This window comes from Pezoporus wallicus, unplaced genomic scaffold, assembly GCF_028554395.1.
Source record: "Pezoporus wallicus isolate ANWC-B61680 ecotype Strahan unplaced genomic scaffold, APGP_CSIRO_Pwel_v1 contig_7722, whole genome shotgun sequence".
Classification (NCBI taxonomy): domain Eukaryota; kingdom Metazoa; phylum Chordata; class Aves; order Psittaciformes; family Psittacidae; genus Pezoporus; species Pezoporus wallicus.
In genome coordinates this window covers 962,391-979,829 of record NW_026635420.1, presented here as the reverse complement: position 1 = coordinate 979,829, position 17,439 = coordinate 962,391, and the positions used below count along the sequence as shown (strand labels likewise).

General features: G+C 43.2%; 1 protein-coding gene and 2 long non-coding RNA genes across 15 annotated transcripts in view; 1 reads left to right on the top strand and 2 right to left on the bottom strand.

The window, feature by feature from the left end:
* ATP2B1 (ATPase plasma membrane Ca2+ transporting 1) overlaps positions 1-2,935 on the bottom strand; it is a 65,609-nt gene extending 62,674 nt beyond the window's left edge. For 5 of the 11 annotated variants that reach the window (XM_057423636.1, XM_057423719.1, XM_057423728.1 and 2 more), the window contains exon 1: positions 849-1,006. The gene's annotated coding sequence lies outside the window, so the exon portion shown is untranslated. Of the gene's footprint in view, positions 1-535; positions 672-848; positions 1,007-1,052; positions 1,161-2,305; positions 2,423-2,549; positions 2,688-2,803 lie in introns of those variants that run through there. The other 6 variants (XM_057423676.1, XM_057423703.1, XM_057423657.1 and 3 more) reach the window with 6 other exon arrangements.
* LOC130607018 (uncharacterized) lies at positions 1,679-5,025 on the top strand. 2 transcript variants are annotated; one of them, XR_008974131.1, is made up of 3 exons: positions 1,679-1,813; positions 2,332-3,055; positions 4,873-5,025. It is a non-coding gene; the product is annotated as an uncharacterized LOC130607018 (long non-coding RNA). The 2 variants fall into 2 exon arrangements; XR_008974134.1 differs by having other exon boundaries at positions 2,332-3,059.
* Positions 4,833-17,134, bottom strand: LOC130607027 (uncharacterized). Of its 2 annotated transcripts, none has more exons than XR_008974137.1 (5): positions 17,039-17,134; positions 16,409-16,502; positions 14,727-14,947; positions 14,304-14,443; positions 4,833-4,953 (listed from the first exon to the last, which is right to left on the bottom strand). It is a non-coding gene; the product is annotated as an uncharacterized LOC130607027 (long non-coding RNA). The 2 variants fall into 2 exon arrangements; XR_008974138.1 differs by having other exon boundaries at positions 14,304-14,350.
* Positions 17,135-17,439: the final 305 nt, after the last annotated feature.

Sequence of the window (17,439 nt, the reverse complement as noted above, 5' to 3'; positions counted from 1 at the left end):
GGCCCCCGCGGGGCGGCAGAGAAGCGCCCAGGATGTGGGTGTCGTAAAGCCGCAGCGGGCTAATCCCGGCTACTTAACCCGGCTAGCGGCGGGAGCTGAGCACCACCTTAACCCGTGGCGTGTGCGTGCGCGCCCGCCCCGGGGGCTGCGGCTGGCCGGCCATGCCCGGTCGCGCGGTCCGTGGCGGCGCCGCTCCCGGCGGCTGCGCTCCCGCGGAGGCTTAGCCCCGCATCCGCTGCCCTCAAGGTCACGTCGCGCCCCGGCTGCACGGCGGTGTCTAGGTGCGCGCTCCGGCTACCTGGGGGGAAAACCGGCGACAGCTCTGGACGCAGCACCCAGCCCCACCGGCGGTCCCGCTGCCATCACCGCCCCGCCGCAAGCAGCCGCGCCGCTCGCCGCCTCCCCGGCCGAGCCGTGCCACGGCCCGCAGCCCCACGGCGTGAACGGAGCAACGCTGCACCTGCCGCCGCGCCGCTGCCCGCCGCGGCCAGCCAGCCGGGAGAAGATCTGCTCCACGCCGCCCCGCCGTCCTTACCTCGGCGCCGCGGGGCCGACCCCGCCGCGGGCCGGGAAAAGGTGCCCGTGAACCTGCCGCCGCCCGCCCGCTCTCTCGCCGAGCGCACAAGGTCCCCACGCTCTCCGCCCAGCCCACGGCCGGCCGGCCCCGCCACGCCGACCCGCCCTGCGGCCACGGGAGGAGGGCGGGAGAGGGGGCGGGGGGGAAGCGGCGACCGAATTGGGGAGGGAGGGGGAGAAGGCAAGAGGGAGGGGGAACCGGTGCGGGGACAGCCGGGGGAGGAAGGGGGGTGGGGGGATGCGGACAGACCGCCCCGCCCCCGTCGCCTCACCGGCAGGAACCAACGATTCGCCCTCCTGGCGGGCGCTGCCGCCGCCGTTCTCCGGGGCCCGCCCGCCTCCTTTCCCCCGCACGCACCGGGCAGCGCCGACCGCGCCGCAGAACAACCGCTACAGGAGCTGGGCGCCACCGGGCAGGGCGGGGCGGGACGCAGCGATCCGCCCGCCTCCCTCCTCCGCCCGCCGCGGTCACTCACTTGTCCGCTCCCCCCTCTCCTCTCCTCTCCTCTCCCCTGCCGCAGCCGCCGGTGCCCGCCGCCCCCCTCGCCGCCTGTGGAGCGCGGGTCACGTGACGGTGCCCCTTGCGAGCCCAGGGAAGGGGGGGTCCTGACGTGCGGCGTCTTCAATGGGAGATTGTTTCCATGACGTCGGTGGGCGGTGCAGCGGCGTTTGATGGAGCCCGGCGGGCTTCGGGGGTCGGTGACTTTGCCACGAGCGACTCCCGCGGGGCGGGCTGCGAAAGGGGCGGGTCGCGTGACTGTGTGTGTCCCCCCCCTCCTCCCGCGCGTAGCGGGGCCGCCGCCAGACGGGACGGGGACTGCCTCGGCGGGGCGGGGATCCCCCCGGCGGCGGCAGCGGGAGAGGCTGCGGTCCCGCAAGGGGCGGGCCGGAACGCGCCGGTTGCCCCTGTGGGCGGGAGCCGGGGCCGTCCCGGGGGCGGCGGCGACACCGCCTGAGGGGGGCGTGACCGTGCGGGGCCGCCCGAACCGTCCGCCGGGGCGCGGTTCGCCTCTGCCCCACGGGGGCGCGGGGTCGCTGTGCTGCGCTGTCCCCGCGGCGCCGGCGCCTTGCGGCCTTCCTGTGCCGAGGAGGGCAGCCGGCTGGTGCTGAGCGCCGGATCGGTGCTTGTGGGAGCAGCGGCCGCGGGGGACACGGCGGAGCCCGGGAGAGGCTCTGCCGCGGTTGCGGGAATGAACCGGGCTGCCCGAGGAGCTCAGGGTGGGGTCCCCTTGGGAAGGTCCGGAGCGGAGGGAGCGAGCGTGGCCGTCGCTGCTGGTGGTGGGCACCGCGGAGCAGCGAGTCCAGCCGCCCGTCAGGCCTGCCTGCCTGTCAGGGGACCCTGACAGCTCCCGCAGGAGGACGGGGAAAGTAAAGGGGCCACAGGTGTTCAGCACCTCTCCGTCTCCAGCTGAAGGCTCTTCGGTTGGAGATAGAAAAATAAATGGGGTTATGAAGGCCTGAGCCCAAGTGAGGTGTTTGGGGAAGTAACAGGGCTTGGAATTAAACTGGAAATTAAAGACCCTGATTTCAGTTCTTCCAGTGTAGTACATCACACGCACCCCGCAGTGAAAAATGCCTATCCATAAGCTATATGTAATTCTGTAACCACTTTGTGTGTTTTTTCCAGCCTTGTTTTCACATCCTACCCGCCCCTCCGCTGGGCACCTCACTGGAATGACTGGCCAGCTGTGCCACAGGCTGTCGGGTTCCCTGAGCCTACCATAAATACCCTGCCTCTCCTTTGTTACCGCTCAGATCCCGCCGCTGCCAGAGCCGGTGCTGCAGAAGAAACGAAGCGGAGAAGCTGGTGTATCCCTACTGTTGCAGACCCGAGATGGTGCAGAGCCTAGAGGGTTAAAGCAACAGGATGAAGTCAGCATAAAACAGCCTACAAGGACTGGCAAATAAATAAATCATCCTAACTACGTTATTATCATGCCTTTCCTGAGCTTCATTGTCTCTTTCGTTCTTACCTGAATGCCTGTTACATTTTTTCTGCTTGTTCAAGAGAGGCAATCAAATGAGACTGTGAGCAGTAAATGGCTCCTGCCCATTCTGGATGTTGCTAAAAATACTACCTTACCTCTCTACATCTAGAGGTCAATTGAAAAATCAAAATACTGAGGTCAGCAACCCTGCAGACTGTTCTGTTGAGGAGATTTCTTGCATTTCTTCCCAGAAGGAGAATATAAAACTATCTGAATGCATATGAAAGAAATTCTCTTACCTTCTGCTTGGAGCTCAGCACCCTCCTCTGCACTGATGGCTGTAGCTCAGCAAGGCTTCCCCAGGCACTTGGAAATTGCATTTCTGGATACAGCTTTGTAAGACTGGCAGATGTGTTCTGCACAGTTCTGTCATATCTCCCAGCTCTCAGGCAGACAAAATTAGCTTTGGTACAGCTAAGAAGGAGATGATGTGTTCAACGTATTGCAGTTTGAGTACATGTCTGTACCTGCTTCCTTTTGTCTTAGGGAAGGTAGGTAGATTGTGCTTCAGTTCTTTGTCTGTGAAATGGGAATAATATCCTATTTATTTTGCAGGAAGGAAGCAAAGGTGGGAGGGGTACACATCAACATTAATTTTTTTGTGATACTGTTATGGTGGAATTCTCTAAGTGCATACATTTTTCAAGGCACAAAATAGTTGTTCTTTAATGTTCCTTTTGCACTGATATCAAAAGACAGCATAAAAACATGGAATACAAGGACTGAAAGTGAGAAGAAATTCCTTCTGACTCTACACAATCTTCTCCTGGAGGAAGAGCTAGAAGTAAACCTCAAGCTATGAAGCTTCATGATTTTTGTGAGAAAATAGGCACTCTTATTTCTAAAGGTTAGGGCATGTCACTGACTAGCAGAAAACATTCCATGTAATGTAGGTCACCAGTGATATAAAGCAAGCAAAACCAAGATGCACAAAAGAATATTTCTGGAGATCTTTCATTTAACTTTTGAGGAAGCATTACCATTTCAGGAAAATTCCGCATGGCTCAAAGACAATTTGGAAAGGCCAGACTTGACAAATCAGTGACAATAGCTCAACTCATTCTGTGACCAGCACTAACAACACAAGTATCATAGTCTTAACAGACCCAGAAAATGTGTCACAGAGAATTTAAGTGGGTTGCCTGAATCTGGTCTACTTACTATGAGACTTTTAACATGAAGAGTATGAATCAGAGTATTTGGATTATTACAGCTTTTGAGGCGACCAAAGTCTAAGTGACCACCTCACATCCCATCCCACATTGAATGAGGGAGGGGCCTTTTGGCAAGATCAGATGAGAGGCTTGACGCGAGAAAATAGGAAACAGACTCTTTTGTAGTTTGTGCATAGATCTAAACTTTATTTTATTTGAAACTCGTTTCTTGACTACCCTGCTACTGCTGCTCGTGTTCAAACTCAGTCACTTAATTAAATTTGATGAAACTGGAGAGAACAGAGAAAGCATGAAAAGTTGGGAGAAAGTTTATTTGTGAGCATTCAGAGATGAATGCCCAAAGCTTCCATGGCACTTGCAGAGCCAAAAGTTTTCTGTACCAGCTACACTTCTCCCAGTCGGCTTTCTCAGCGCAGTAGTATTATTGTTTGACCCCACTCCACAGACCACTCTGGAGAAGATCACAAAAGATTCCTCCTGGCTGGGACTCTGTTCCATTCCTGCTGGGCAAGGGAGGCTGTATCTTTTGATGGTTCCAGCATCCTGTGTCCTAACAGATCAGTCTATTGACTGAAAGACCAGACAGCCATCTAGATAAGCAAGCCATTGACCTCTCACTCATCTTGTAGGTGTCACAATGATCAAATTGTTCTATCATCCGCCCATGCCGCCTAGCAATGACCTTGTGGTACAAAACGATATTGTGCAATTCACTCTGAAACCCCCCACCCCTTAGGAAAGAGGCCTATCTGTAAACATTTGCATTTTTATCAGCTCAGAAGTCTTTCTCTTGACTGTTCAAGAGCTCAAGATTTGTGCATAATGTGTTTCCTGTTGTGAATACATATGGTAATTTAAAAGATTTGGTTTTTTTTATTTTCAAACTCTCTTGCATTTACCTCAAAAAAGTTTTAGTTTGTTTTGTTGTTTTTTTTTTCTTTCAGTGTTATGTTCTTCCAATGTGACACTACAGGATAAGGAAGGTGAAAGATGAAAATGACATAAATAAAGGCTGTGAGAAGCAGCAGTTAATGCACAAACCACTTTTTCATGTATATTATGTCTGAAATACATTGGAAAGAATACACTGGACTTCATATATTCACTGTTTCTTCTTTACATGTTCTTTTCAGGTGCCACCACAGGACAACAGCATTACAGCCCCAGACCTGATGAAAGAGTGGAAAGATGTTTCATGAACAAAGGTGCAACATCTACATGCAAAGAAAAAAAAAACAAAGCATAAAATCCTGGAACTGATGGAGAATCTGGCTAATTAAAGGACTTAGATCAGGCAGAGAAAAAAAAAAAAAAAAGATCAGAGTTGGAGAACCATACTTCACACTGCTAGAAAAAGCAGGAAGGAACATATTTGGGAAGCTTTTAATGGTAAAATATAAAAAAAAATAAAAACAAATATGGATGTGATGAGACTATATGACCATAGCTGCCTCTTAGAAAGTGAGAAATGACTGGTAGATGAATGTCTACTATTTCTCTGCAAATAATGTACTGGTAGAGCTCAAGAATCCACACAGTGAGCACCCAATCACCTCCACTGCAGTGGCTTTTCCTATGTAGCAATTCCCCAGTTTGGAGCTGATACTTTCTCACCATGGCCTTACCACTTCATTGCTGAATTCGTAAAGAATTGCAGGAAGGCCAAAGACTAAAGCAAGCCTGTCCTGGAAGCAAATCTGTCCAGTTCACTAGAAGGGTTTGTTATAAATAACACTGCTGTTGCCGTCTCCCTGGAGCTGGTGTTAGTGGTCGTCTCTCAGTGTCTGTCCTTGGTATGGGTATGCATCAGTCAGGCAGCTGACCTATCACCCCAAGACTCAAAATGTGGGAGTATCCATTATACTTCCCAAAGTGCAAAAGTGCTTTGGGGGTACATGGTATGTACAATTCTGTATTAAAATGAGAAGTGTTAGTTCATTTGATTTATAGCACTGTGAGAGCTTTTAGATGTGTTGCTTTTTAAGGCTTCTCTGCTGAACTTGTCTGACAAAATTGTGGTTTTATCTTTGAGAGCCTGTTGTCATCTGATGTTAGTTTGTGAAGATTCATTGTTTTCACTCTTTTTGTGGGCCTGTTCCAGTTCATGCTGACTGAATATCTGCTTCATGAATTGTAATGTTGTGATCCTCTCCTCTGTGATCAAGTGTCAAGGAAGGGGTTTGTTTATTTTTCCTCCCCTTCCCAAGATACGAAGCAACCAAGCTATCTTCTCTCTGATGCCAACTGGCCAGTCTGAGTCATGGCTTCTGACTCATAAGAATCAGTTTTAGGAAGAGTAAATGTAGCCCCTCCTGTCCCTCATCAGTGCTGGATAATTGTCTTGAAGAGAATAACACATTGTCTCAGTGATGCTACTTCAAAGTCCTTTGGATAAGAAAATAGATAATTCAGTTAAGCCGTGGGTTCTTTCAGCAAACATTAACATTTCTGCCCCTTGGCAGATGGGGCTTTGAATGATGGCTTTGAAACATTTAAGAGTCATTAGAGCTAATAGCTCCCATTCTGCCTTTCCTTCAAGGAGGAGTATCAGAAAAAAAAAATGCACTACCTTATTCCTGCTACCTTAGTCAAGAATTAATCACTTAAATGATAAACAATGAGCTGAACATACTTGAATAAATTGTTTTATTTGTTGATCAGATACAGCTCTAAATCATCTTGGCTGGTTCTAAGAAAAAAAAAATCCATCTATCTAATATTGATTTAAAAATATTAATAGCAACCTATTTCACATTCATGGTTTCAAACTTTGGGCTCAGCCTTGAAAGCCTTATTCAAGAATAATCGTTTCCAGATTACAAATAAGAGATCTGAAGATTATCAAGATCAAAATTTGGATGTTTGTGAAAAGCTATGGATATACAATATCTAGTGCCAAAGCCTTAAATAAATAGCTCTTCACAGTAGTATAAATTGTAGTAAAAGTATTATGTAAAATGTTTATACTTGTGTGCATGGAAAATCAAGTATGATTAGAGTTCTTAAGCATAGATTACGGGCAGTCATAAAAACAGAGTCTTGACTACAGTGTTGTCTCTATTAACAGGCTATTATATAACTATAAATATTAAGATGAGCAGGAGCAAACTTTTAAAATAATTTAGAATGTAGCTTGTTAGCTCATAAAACCAAGGAAAATGAACTGAGCTGTTGTGACATCTACTATACCTCTATTATGTACTGGTAGAAAAGATCAATAGGATCTTCCTCTGCATAAATTCCCTTTTGTAAATTGGATAACATGGCAGCCATGTATTGAACCACTAGAGTTTAAATATATCATGTTATGGGCACATCTAGTAATAGTACTGCTGTAGGTTATTTTCAGGCTACAACATGTTATGCAGCCGTAAAGGCAATTTGGTTTAGGATGGAAGCGGATTAAAAGAGAAAACTGTTTTGTACATGACAGCAGTCCAAACATTGACAGTTCTGTTATCTTCAGTTCTGACTGGATTCAGTGAGAGCTGCACATGCTTAATAATTACTAAAACTGACACCTATGTTACTAAAAATACCTCAGATTACTAAAAGATTTTTTTTTAATTCCAATAAAAGGCTTTTAGATCTATTCCATTTTAGATCTACAGTAAATCTTAAATCTCTTTATCTTTTGTGTTTCACTCAGCTTGATGTTAAAACCAGCCAGGTCCATTTCACTGTTCAGCCAGTTCTCCATGCCTTTCACATTCAAGCCCTCAAGCCCCAGCAATGGCTATTGAACTGCAAGCTACACACTGAGAACACTCCCCCAGGATATCAGAAAGGACCCACAGCTGGTCTGCGGGACTATAGTTGGGAGTAAATGTATGACATGTCCTTGACAACATTTGTAATGGTCTTTAAAAATGTCAAGGGCTAGTGATAGTCCACTGGTCTAAAGCATCTGAGAAGCACTATCTTAGAGCATTTGTGCATTTTTTGGCTATATACATTTAAAAGATATATTTTTTTTACAGTTAATGAATCAGTTTTTACAGGAACACTTGCTCTGCAGGTCACAGCAGAAGGACTTATAATGGCATCAGAGTGTGGGATGTTTCAATCAAGCTCAGCTAGAATCACCTCTCTCCATCATCTGCTCTGGACTAAGAATAGTAGAAGGGAGACTTTCATTTTACAATGGGGATGACCCAAATGTTCATACTTCTCTGCTGCAGAGGGAAAATGCAGAGGTGAACCAACAGAGAATTCAGTCCCATCATAGTGTAGTTTCAGAAACAGCTGATGTATGCATTTGTGATATTCCAAACATCTTTCTTTCGGATTTGCCCAGCCCTGTGCTGAAGTGCTAAGCCACACTCTTACACCCTCTTGGTTCCTTTGCATAACTGCTTTTGCTTCCTTTTCTTTTATGTGCTCTCTGCTTCTCTTTTCCTTCAGTTTAGCTTTTTTTTTCCTAAGTAACACCTTTCCCACACTTCCTGCCAACCAAACCAAACCCAACTAAACCAAATCAAACTCCAACATCCTGTGGCAATAATGCATCAGATGATGATTTGGTGGTTTGCGTTGTTGGTCTGTGGTATTCCTCCCCTTGCCAGTAAAATAGGGTTGATTTGTCCTCACATGGACATCTAAAAGAAGCACATCCAATCCTGTAATAGTAAGCCCAGGATTCTTTTATTGTCAGTGCACTGTGAGAAGCTACAGCCTCCAGGAGTACGTGTATGTCATTCTAAGTTTAATGTTTAGGGTAGTTCTGCAGTTGTCTCTATTTCTTCTTTAATTCTGGAGGTAAACAAGGGTGAGTAGTTTAAATTCAAATGTGAAACTTTTAGAAGGTTAGCCGTGGGTGTGTGATATGAACTTGTCTTTCAGACTGCATTATTTTCTGGACTCTTTTAATCTACCAGCCATTACTTTTAAGCGGCCACTGATCTGTAGAATGTATGCCAAGAAGCCAAAAGGAGAAAAATACAGTAGGAGAACCAGGTTTTAAAACAATATTTTGCTAGGTATTTTTAATGAATGCAGCTTTTTAAATTAGTGCAACTTTTGCTACCAACTTTTTGTAATTAAAACACAGAAACTTGGTATGAGTTGGGTAATCCTTATGAAGTAAATGACATGATCGTTAGTAACAACACAGATGAAGAATGTCTGAGTCCAGCAGAGCTATCTCTCGACACCATCTCTAGACATATCAAGGATGAGGGGGTCATTAAGAGCAGCCAACATGGTTTTAGCAAGGGGAAGTCATGTTTGACCAGCCTTATAGCCTTCTATGAGGAAGTAACTAGGGGGCTGGATGGTGGTAGAGCGGTAGATGTGGTTTTTCTTGATTTCAGTAAGGCATTTGATACAGTCTCCCACAGCATCCCCATAGATAAGCTAAGGAAGTGTGGGCTTGATGATCACGTAGTGAGGTGGATCAAGAACTGGTTGGAAGGAAGAAGGCAGAGAGTTGTGGTTAATGGGGCAGAATCTAGCTGGAGGTCTGTGACTAGTGGAGTCCCTCAGGGGTCGGTGCTGGGACCAGTGCTGTTTAATATTTTCATCAACGACCTGGATGAGGGAACTGAGTGTACCCTCAGCAAGTTTGCTGATGACACTAAACTGGGAGGAGTGGCTGACACACCAGAAGGCTGTGCTGCCATCCGCGAGACCTGGACAGGCTGGAGAGTTGGGCGGGGGGAAGCTTGATGAAATTCAACAAGGGCAAGTGCAGAGTCTTGCATCTGGGGAAGAACAACCCCATGTACCAGTACAGGTTGGGGGCTGACCTGCTGGACAGTAGTGAAGGGGAAAGAGACCTGGGGGTTCTGGTGGATAGGAGGATGACCATGAGCCAGCAATGTGCTCTTGTGGCCAAGAAGGCCAATGGCATCCTGGGGTGTATTAGAAGGGGGGTGGTTAGTAGGTCAAGAGAGGTCCTCCTCCCCCTCTACTCTGCCCTGGTGAGACCGCATCTGGAATATTGTGTCCAGTTCTGGGCCCCTCAGTTCAAGAAGGACAGGGACCTGCTGGAGAGAGTCCAGCGCAGAGCTACAAAGATGATTAAGGGAATGGAGCATCTCCCTTATGAGGAGAGGCTGTGGGAGCTGGGACTCTTTAGCTTGGAGAGGAGGAGACTGAGGGGTGACCTCACCAGTGTTTACAAATATGTAAAGGGTGAATGTCAGGATGACGGAGCTAGGTTTTTTTCAGTGATGTCCAGTGACAGGACAAGGGGCAGTGGGTGTAAACTGGAGCATAGGAGGTTCCATGTGAACATCAGGAAAAATTTCTTTACTGTGAGAGTGACAGAGCACTGGAACAGGTTGCCCAGGGGGTTGTGGAGTCTCCTACGTTGGAGATATTCAAGGCCCGCCTGGACAAGTTCCTGTGTGATGTACTCTAGGTTACCCTGCTCTTGCAGGGGGGTTGGACTAGATGATCTTTTGAGGTCCCTTCCGACCCTTGGGATTCTGTGAAAGGGCAGTTGGCATGTGGAAGGCTAGAAGGACATGGCTGGTGCATCATGGTCCTGATAGAGTGACTCAGTTCAGACTAAACACCCCTGAGAGCGTATACTTTGTTGCTAGACTAGCCAGCTATGGGAAGAAAATGACTGTGGATCCCATACTGGATGTAGTGCATGGAGTTTCTTAAGAGTTGAGATGCAGGGTGTTCTTAAGGCTTGAGATGAAGGGTGGAAGTGCCAAGTAAGTTTTGAGATGCAGGGTGGAAGTGCCAGCACTATCACAGCCTATTTTGAAAATGACACTGAGACTTAAACTTTGATCGGTCTAATCACTATGCTTGTCTGCCTCCCACCTTCATGTGGTTCTGTAGAAGTCCATGTTCCTCTGCTGAAGTGCAGGGACAAGTTAGCACTCAGAAAATTGTTGAGAATCCCCCTCAAAAAAATAGTGTTGGCGTGTATAAATAAATATAAAAATATACATAAAGAGAACTTTAGGAGCTTTAGGAGGGAAGTGTCATCTAAAAATATGCCCAGCTAAAACTCTAAACTGGTATTACATTTAGCAAAAGTAATAAAAAATTAAAAATTATAATCCAGCAGTAAAGTGTCCATAAATTCTGTTGGTAGTAGAAAATCCAGCTTGTTACATAAAACAAAATTGTTCCTTTCCTTGTTACTGATTTTTTCCTCATGCATATCCCCATCCATTTGAATTTTGCTGAGAAGACAAGTAAAAATATCCATTTCAGAAAAAAGTTAGTTCTGATGGTTCTGTATGGGAGCCATATGCAAATTTTATTCTTTTTTTAAAAAGGAACCAGAACTCTTATGGTAAAGTATGGGTGTTAACCATGAGAAATGAAACCAGCAAGAATTAATTAAGACCTCTAAAGCCAGCAAATAGATACAGATAACAGATAATAGTACAGAAAACTTTGTGAGGTGTTTCTTTCTTTCTTTCTCTTTTTCTTTCTTTTTTTTCTTTTTCTTTTTCTTTTTCTTTTTCTTTTTCTTTTTCTTTTTCTTTTTCTTTTTCTTTTTCTTTTTCTTTTTCTTTTTTCTTTTTTGCTTTTTCTTTTTCTTTTTCTTTTTTTTCTTTTTCTTTTTCTTTTTCTTTTTTTTTTTTCTTTTTCTTTTTCTTTTTCTTTTTTTTTCTTTTTCTTTTTCTTTTTCTTTTTCTTATCTTTTTCTTTTTCTTTTTTTCTTTTTCTTTTTCTTTTTCTTTTTCTTTCTTTTTCTTTCTCCTTCCTTCCTCCCTTCCTTCCTCCCTCCCTTCCCTTCCCTTCCCTTCCCTTCCCTTCCCTTCCCTTCCCCCTTCCCTTCCCTTCCCTTCCCTTCCTTCCCTTCCCTTCCCTTCTTTTCCCTTCCCTTTCCCTTTTCCTTTTCCTTTTCCTTTCCTTTCCTTTCCTTTCCTTTCCTTTCCTTTCCTTTCCTTTCCTTTCCTTTCCTTTCCTTTCCTTTCCTTTCCTTTCCTTTCCTTTCCTTTCCTTTCCTTTCCTTTCCTTTCCTTTCCTTTCCTTTCCTTTCCTTTCCTTTCCTTTCCTTTCCTTTCTTTTCTTCTTTTCTTTTTTCTTTTCTTCTCTTTTCTTCTCTATCTTATCTTTTTTCTTTTTTCTCTTTTCTCTTTTTTTCTTGATTCTTTTTTCTTTTTTCCTTCCCTTCCCTTTCCCTTCCCTTTCCCTTCCCTTCCCTTTCTCTTCTCTTCCCTTCCCTTTCCCTTTCTCTTCCTTTCCCTTCCTCTCCTCTCCTCTCCTCTCCTCTCCTCTCCTCTCCTCTCCTCTCCTCTCCTCTCCTCTCCTCTCCTCTCCTCTCCTCTCCTCTCCTCTCCTCTCCTCTCCTCTCCTCTCCTCTCCTCTCCTCTCCTCTCCTCTCTTCTTCTCTTCCTTTTCTCTCTCTTCTCTTTCTTCTCTTCTCTTCTCTTCTCTTCTCTTCTCTTCTCTTCTCTTCTCTTCTCTTCTCTTCTCTTCTCTTCTCTTCTCTTCTCTTCTCTTTTCTCTTTCTTTCTTTCCTTCCTTTCCTTTCTTTCCTTCCTTTCCTTCCTTCCCTTCCTTCCTTCTTTCGACCTGATCTTGTTCTCTTTTCTAAGTTAGATGCAAAACTACGTGAAGCATTAAATTGGCAGACAAGTAAACCTATTTTAAAGTACCTCTCTTAAACCCCTAATGCCAGGGAATTCAGACATGAAGCTACATCGTTGCTCTTCATCCTGCAGTACTTTTGTGTGTGGAGTTTCTCACTGTTGACATAATACTGAGGTAGGCAAGAACACAGATAATTTTTTCCTCCCTCAAAATTTTTTGGGTTGGGGTTGCTGTTGAGGTTGAGGGGTAGAGCTTTTTAATAACAGACTACAACACTTTTGTTTTCATGTTTAATGTGTTGCGCACATTGGAACGTATTCATATTTTATTTTTGGTTTTATGGTTGACAAAAAGTAAATAAAATGATGTGAGAGAAAGCAATGAATGTAACGTATAGCTCATACCTGATTAGATGAGGTCTCTTTTATTATACTGTTGCAAGTTCCAAACAGAAACATGAATGTAGATCAAGTTAGACTTGTGCATGCCTTTGCAGGTTTAGGACAGAAACTGCCTAAAGGAACTCAGGAAAATATATTGCTTCCATTGTATCAGAGAGCTTCTGTATCTCTCTCAGAATAGTAATTGTTTTCCATTTGCAATATTAAAAAGCACTTGCTAGAACTCTGGTCTGTTCCTCTGAAAGTTTAAACGTGCTCTTATTTTCCAGTGTTATGAGAAAAAGGAATGTTTTTTTTTCTTAATGTATTTCAACTTTATTGCACTCCTGAAATACATTGAGAAGTATCCGATCTGAAGCCTCCTAGCATGTGTCATTTTCAGTAGGGTTGCAAGTATCAGCAAGTATTTTAAAAATAGAAATCAGTGGGCAGGTCCAATTTATTTTGTTGTTCAACTTTTCCAAGTTTTTACCTGTGGCCCACTGTGAGGAAAGGATGAATGACTTTCCTGAGAGTTCAACTCTTTCAAGAGGTGGTAGGAGGGAGGGAGGAAGAAAATAAATCAACAAAGCCCTGGTTTTCCATAACCCTAGTCATCTACCACTTTGTATATGTTGGCCTATTATAGTAGAAAGACATTTCTTAATTCTTCAGAGTAAGGAGAAATTAGAGGGATAATGGATCTCAAGGACAAGCCTCAGAGTCATTGTATCTTAGCTGTTCATTCATGGACTGATGCAATTTAGCCATCTCCTATTTTTCTGTGCTGTCTTTCTAGGTACTCTGTCAGTCTACAAGAATTAAGAACTGAGCAGAAAAAATACAAATAGTTAATCATATAAAATACATTCACCTGTATTCCAGTTCCTTTAATCTATATTTTGAACCACCAGTGAAATAAGAGGTGTAATAAATTCAAATCTACCTAAATTATGTTCTAAAGATACGTTTTTCAGTGCTTAAGGTATTGCATTTTTATACCATTATCTATATAAACATCAATGGCATGGTCTGTTTCCACTTGGCCTTAGTCACACCAGTTATTTTTTGGTTCATTTTGTTTTTAAATGTGACTCATGAGGTTTCTCTATGCTGCTTATACAATACTTCTTCCTTCCTGATAATGCTTATTTGTTTTCTATTTTTGGCTTGCTTTTCCATTGTTATCTCTAAATTATGTACATTTAGCTGATGAATGTAGGATCTATTTAATTACTATAACCTTAATAGAATAGTTATATTTTGCTATATATTAAATGTATTTGAAGAAATAATTTTTAGGATTTGGTGCTTTTGTTTTATTCTTCTACAGTGTTCCTATACTATCATAGTATTCTATGCATTAATTATGATTTATCTGACTACAAAACCAAAAAAGCTTAAAATATAATCAGTTTCCCTGATGAAGAAGATTCACATTATCAAAATCAAATGCAAGAAGGAGTAGAAGGTGATATTTGTGTGAACTGTGGAAGACATTATCAAAGGTTTATGAGGATTCAGATGAGCTAAAATGTTTGTGTATGTTTTTGTGCTAACTTTTATTGGGTTAAAAAGGGCTAATGGACTATAAATGCAACAGCTTTTAGAAAAAACTAGTTCACTAAATGCCAGTACCAGTTTAGTAGCCAAATAAATAAAACATTATTCACCCAGAATGAACATGGCAGAGTCAAGCTTCTAACAGTCTAAAGAACAGCTGGGGGAAAGGTATCCACATTTTATTCTTGTCTTCCCTGATATTTGCTTTTGTCCATGGTTAATATTTATCTTAACAATGGGTTTAATATTGCTTCAAGAAACAGATGATATAGTGAAAGAAAATATGTATCAGCAATGTATAAGATCAGTTAGTTCTGTACATTTTAAAATCCTAGTTTCCTTAATAAAGTTTACAATCCTTATTTTTAAAGATAAAATCTAGTCTACAAAGAGAGATTTGTTATCCTCTGGTACACTTTAGTTTTCATATATTGTTCAGTAATTAAATTTCATTTTACAAGATAATAACAGGGATATATTTTTATGAATACAGTTTGATAGAATTGATAGTCCCTATTTAATGATAGTACTACCTTGCAATTAAACAATTTGATTTAGACATACAAAAGGTTTCCATGATATATCCTTTTCTTTTTGTCCACTGAATTGCTGCCAGTTGTTAAGTGAAACTATTTGCCTTTTCATTGCAGTCTTTCATTCTCTTATTTAATGCACGCTTAAATGTTCTTCTGAACTCTGGATGTTTGACGTCAGGCTTGCAAGGTTCAAAACATTTGATTTGTCAGGTGGTATCCTTTGGAAATAGAAAAAAAAAAACCTGAGAAAAAATAGTGTTGCCTCTGAAGACTTGAATGGGATATAAATTGTCTTTCATAGCCAGTATAAACCTAAGAGGGCTATGCCTCTGCAGGATAACATTGAGACACTTTAAAGGAGAAGAATTCAAGCTTCTATTTTTGATGGATGGTTATCTTCCTTTAACCGCACTCGACTTAAGTTTTGTGGTCTTTTACTGCTAAGTTATGTAGTCTATCACTAGTAAGTTAAATAGTGGTTCAAGAGTCCTGTCTGTAGGACAATTTCTACTCATCAAATTCGTAATCAGGCACTTGTATAATGGTATGAGGTGCTGTGGCACAAATGAATTTTTACATCCTCATTGCAATCTATCTGACAGAAACTGCTGCATACTATGGATATGTTTTTTCAGAGGCACTCTCTCCTAGTTTGTTGTTGTTGAACTGCTTTATCTATGAAACACCTTTCCCACCTAACAACTTGAAAATCCTTTGTGTATATTCCCCTTAGAAAAGGGGACTCACATACAGTGTAATGACAGCATCTATCAACTCTTCTTCAGAAAAAAAACCCTGTAGTATAGGAGACATGGCACCAAGTTCTCTCAGGAAATTCTTTACCAAAAATTACCCACCTGATTGTTTATACTATGGGGAAACTGTTGGGAAGGAGAAAATAAGGCAGAGCCCAAAATCTTAGAAATGTAAATTCAGTTTCTATGCATCTGAGACATATAAGGAGAACAAAACACATTCTACTTCAGCCTTACCTCTTCTGAAAACATCTTCTGCCAAAGGCGAGAAGGAAAACTCACCTGTATGTCTATTTGACCATAACATTTAATTTATGTATAAATTTGTCACTGTTTTACTTGTACCTGTTCATACTTGCAGTTCTTCAGTAGCTGACAAGCAGTAACCAACACACATACGTGACATCGCAGATTACCTATTGCAGTTTGAAATCCTGGCTAATGACTAAGCCAGGCTCATAACTAAGTTCTTCTGCCTTTTGTTCAGTTTTACATCAAATACAGCATATTATGTCCAGATTTTGATAATGTAAGGCTTCTCTTCAGCCAAATGGCCTCTATGAGTAAGGCAGAAACATTTTTTTTTCTAGGGCAATTAATTAGGCATCCACACTGTCACTCCCACACTTAAATTAATCTCCATATGTTCAGTTATCATAGGAAAAAAAGAAATGAAAGAAGATGAAGGGAAAACTCATAGACACATCTCTGCAATGTTTTTTTCAGGCACATAAATTTCTGTCAGCATGTTGGGAATTCATAACCTCATTATTACATGCTTAACTCATCAGCACACTTCACAATTTTCCCACAAACAGTGGCCCTGTCACATTTCATCATATATTTAAAATAGAGAAGAAAGAAGTCTCACTCATGAGACTTTAGTACTTTTATTACATGTCATTTAGCCCAGTTACTATTTACCTGTGGAATATAACTTCTGGCTTAAATAGCACTTCTCAAGTTACTTGTTTTGTGATATATTGTCTTTGGTTTATTTAATTTCTTGTTTAATTTCCTTGTTAATTTGAAAAAAAAAAATCCGTACTTTCTCAGTCAGTTTTCTGAATTGCCCAAGTTCTAATAGGGCTTGCTGGAAACCCTTTTACACCACTTTTTAAATTGTCATGTGTGATGGGTGGTCTCAGGTAAAAAAAGAAATATGGGAAGCACATATGAGCAAGTAAAATATTTTCAAACAGGAAATATTAAGAACTTGCAGCTAGTGAAATGTATCTTGTACAAATGCATCCTGTACAAATGCATCCTGTAATAGCTTATGTATCCCTGGCCTGATGTGGTTGTTTTGTCTGCGTAGCATTCCTGTGCTGTATGGCATTAAAATTGTTCCCAGCAAAGGTTTCCACCCTTGGCCCAACATTTCAGTTGCATAGGCACAGTCTGACTGATCAGTTTGTATGAAGTATCAGACTTTACCATTGTACTGGTCTGGCTGAGCTGAAGTTAATTTTCTCCCTAGCAGCCCTCATAGTGCTGTGCTTTGTACTGGTAGCTAGAAAGGTGTTGATAATACTACTGCTGGGCAGTGCTCACATGGCATCAATCTTGTTCCTCCAACATTCCCCCTCACCAGCAGGCTGGAGAGAAGGGCAAGATGTTGGGAGGGGACACAGTCAGGACAGCTGACCCAACTGACCCAAGGGATATTACATACCTCAGGACATCTGCCCAGCAGTAAGAGCTGAGGCGGGGGATGTGAGGGCATTTGTTATTATGATGTTTGTGTTATGGAGTAACACTATGCAGGCTGAAGCCCTACATCCTGGAAAGTGGCTGGACAGCTGCTGATGGTGAGTATAAATCTTCTGTCTTCCTTTGCTTCCACAAATGGCCTTTACTTTTGCTTTCTTAAACTGCCGTTATCTTGAACCACAATTTTTTCCTCATTGTATTTTCTCCCCACCCTGTCTGGCTGAGGAGGCAGTGATACAGTG